The following is a 3945-nucleotide window of genomic DNA, read 5'->3' as shown; positions in this document are numbered from 1 at the left end:
TTTGTTACACAGTGGTTCCTCACAGAATGTGGGTTTGGGTTGAAAGTTCTAAGTGGGAAGAGTTAAGGTCCTTGCCTGACCTGTGCACAGTTTTGACTTTTGCGTAGGAATATTGAAGTGAACATATTCTGATCTAGGAGGGTATTCAGCAAAGCTAAAAGCACAGGAAAAATATTTGTGCAAGGTGGAATGTAAGAAAAAAATATATTTTTTACCCATTGCTAGAAGCATGGTACTTTTTTTCCTGTGAACAGTGCCGTTTCGTGCATGTGAGTTTCCCAGCACCTCTTCCTCTGACATCCTCTGAAAATTCCTTTGAGTGATTACAGTACTGACAAAGTAACAGCTCACAAAGCATTGTCACCCTCTTCCTGAGATAGCAGGGAATAGCTGTGTTCTCATGGAGTGTATTAGGACAAAAATGCAAAGATGTAGGAGATGGTTAAGTGATACTGATCCCAGCTTTCAGAATCATTTTCAGTGTTGGTCATTTACATCCTTGTAAAAACCGAATTGTGTGAAGAAAAATAATTCTGAGTGTTTGGTCTCAGGAATGGGCTGAGTCTGAAAGTTAAGCCCTTTGTATCTCTCTGAGCAATAAACTGCTGATTGCTTCCAGAAGTGTCAGATACCTGAAAATTGTTGCTGAATAGCCCTTCTTTACCGAGGAAGCACAGACAGTTTTAGCAGCAGTTGCTTTGTTTACTGGTAGAATTCCAGACCTTTGCCCTGTTTGCTCCTGGTGGTCCTCTTTGCTCCTCTCAGTTCTGTTTTTGCACATGTGAACTCCCTGCTGTTGTTCTTACAGAGCAAGAGCCAGGGAAGAAAAGAAAATGAACCTACTTCAAAGTCCACGCTGAAAAAGGCTTGAGAGATCTGAACTGGGACTTCAGAAAGAAACAGTTCTACTTGAGAAGATTCGATAATGGAGAATTTCAGGTTCTTTTTGCAAAGAACAGGTTGAATTACGTATCAGCAGCAGTGGCAACACAGAGAAAAACGAGAAAATTAATATAATAGGTTTGGATGCTCCTTCCAATATGAGTACAGTCTGATAAAAGTGAATGTCTTTTCAAGTGGCAGATGGCTACATTACAGCCACAGCTGCGTCGCCATCTCAGAATTTCTATAAGACACACGGGGAGAGTCCCACTGCCTGTAGTGTGGGTGTTGCACTCTCACACAACAGTTATTTTTAACCTGGGTCTGATCCCCGACCTGGTTTGAGTTGTCGTGTCCTGGGTGGTTCTCCCAGCTCAGTAAAGGGAATGGTGTTGCAATGGTGGGGTGGGGAGGAGCAGCAGGGAGCTGATTCAGCAGCAGTTGGGAGCTGCTGCTCTGCACCCAGGCAAAACAAAGTGCTCAGCAGCATCTCCTGATTCCGTGGAGCTTTTAGCAGTGTATTGACCCTTTAACTTGAGAAACAAAAGTGCAGCTGCACTCTCCTCAGTTTTGGAAGTTTGCTAACCTCTACACTAAGGGTACCAGAAAACTTTGAGTTGGAAATGCAGTTTTCTTGGGCTCAAACCAGCTGTAACTATTCTTGCAGAAGCAGTATGCTCTTCTAATGAGTACAATTGTTGCTGTATCTGGAGTATTTTCCCAGAAGTTAAAATCCGGCTGCATAAACTTAACTAGCTCATAAGAAAACTAAACTTTGTGCTTCTTGACTATGAACTTCCTTGAGGAAAAAAAAAAAAAAGTAATATATTTTATTATGTTGACCCACGACATCAGAGGTGGATATTGGTGATATGGCAGGAGAGATTGAACCTTCCCACCTGTTACATGTGACAGATGGCAGCAGAGGGGTGGTCTGAGATGGAATGGTGTCTGACATGAAAGTGCATAGGGAGCAGAAGTGTGTCACTGAATTCCTCTGTGCAGAAAAAATGGCACCCATTGACATTCACTGACACTTGCTGAAATGTCTGTGAGATGTGAGCGCAGAGAAGTGGTGACGGTGTGTTTCGGCAGCGGTGAAAGAAAGGCCGTGTTCTGGATGCCCATGCACAGCTGTCGCACCACAAGTAAAGAATGTTGTGATCAGCACATCTGTGCCAGTCAGCGGATTACAACCAGGGAACTGTGTACGGAGCTGAATTTCAGCTTCAGTGCTTTGGAAATGATGATGACGATGTTGGAATATTGTAAAGTTTTGTGCCTGTTGGGTCTCATGACTGCTCACACAGGAAAAGAATACCATATGCAAGAGTGTCAGAACCTGTTGAACCCAAAAGAGGCCGAAGATGAAAGTTTTCTGGATCGCACAGTTACCGGTGATGAGATGTGGTGTCAACACTATGAGCCAGAGTCAAAACAGCAGTCCATGAAGTGGTGATGTGAGTTCCCCATGTAAGAAAAAATTCAAGACACAGCACTCGGTGATTAACGCGATGGACGCTGTGTTCTGGAATAAGAAAGGAGTGATCCTTCTGGATTTCCCAGAACCCAGACAAACGTACCAGGATTAGGGAGAGATGTGTTTAAGAGTTGTGGAAAGCAGCTGTGAGAGGCAGTGGAAAGCAGAGAGAGCAGCCTAACAGGAAGGAGGGGATGGGAGAAACTGCGGATGCTAAAAGAAACTCTTAGAATGCCATTTACTGTAGTAGAAGCTTCTGCTTCAGGGCCAACAGGAGATGTTCAGCAGCTCTTCTCTGTTCCTAACTTGTTTCTGCTGGCGTATTTAAGCCTCTGGGGTGGGGGCAGCAGTATGCCATGCCTCCACTGAAAATGCTATGGCCAATTACAAGAGTAAAACTGAGTTTGGAAGTGTAGATTGATTGCTGGAGAGTAAGGAGAAGGTAAGGATGGCTAAGAAAGCCTGGAGAATTGAAAGGATAAGAGAAAAGATGTCATCTATAGTCAAGCAAAAGACAAGTGAGATGAACAACACAGGGAAGCTGAAATTGATTTCATATGTGAAATTTGAACAAAATTATTGGAATGTTGAATTGAAAGACTGGAGACAATAACAATTCGGGTGATTTTTTCTAAACATTTTAAAGCACATCTTCCAACACATGCATTTACTGTTTTTATTGGAGTGTGTTTGTAACTAGTAGGGCTAACTTTCAGTACTTTATCTTTCCAGTTTCTTGTGTGTCTTTTAAGTTTCTCACCTTTTGAATGTACCATGTGAGTAGGCATTTATTTTGATGTTACTGGGAGCCTTTTATTATTTTCCTTGCAAATAATTTGATATTTTCCAGGTTGATTTAAAAGATACTATTCAATGATTTTGAAGTTGTGAGTGTTTGAAGTCACTATAAAAGCACTGCAGATTTAAAAACTGATGGATCAACGTTCTCATGTCTGAGAAATGAGAACAACAACAAACCGTCTGATCTCTTTCATACCTCTGCAATGCAGAGCTAGCCACAAAGTACCTTTGTCTGACATTTCTGGTTTTACACTTAGAATTGTCTATTTAATAGTCTGGGCAGTTTCTCAGAATTTTCTATGTGCAAGCATTCCACCAAGTCTCAGTGTTGTTAATTTAATCTCACTACCATGTTTATACCTCTCCTTGCTTAGTAGGATGTTTAGCCAAGACACAAGAACTCAAAGATTAACAAAGATATGTAAGTTAAGTGTGTTAAATGCTGTGTTCAGGGATGAAAACAGCTTAATCCCTTTTCGAATTGAATGCATTAGAATTCTTCTCTTGCAAATGTCTTAAATATTGTATCCTATACAAACAGCTTTCACCATATTTTTCTTCCCAGTGGCAATTATCTTTAGTTTCATGTTTGCTGAGGAAAATACTTAAAATTAAGCAGGCAGTTTGTATCATCCATCTGCCAGGTCCTGAAAAGTGAACAGCACTGTATAAAAGTCTCACAGAATCACAGAATGGCCTGGCTTAGAAGGGACCTCAAGGATCATGGATCTCCAACCCCCCTGCCACAGGCAGGACAACCAATCTCCACATTTAATACTAGG

The sequence above is a fragment of the Meleagris gallopavo genome, chromosome 1 (genome assembly GCF_000146605.3).
Source record: "Meleagris gallopavo isolate NT-WF06-2002-E0010 breed Aviagen turkey brand Nicholas breeding stock chromosome 1, Turkey_5.1, whole genome shotgun sequence".
NCBI lineage: Eukaryota > Metazoa > Chordata > Aves > Galliformes > Phasianidae > Meleagris > Meleagris gallopavo.
Note: the sequence above shows the minus strand (reverse complement) of the source record.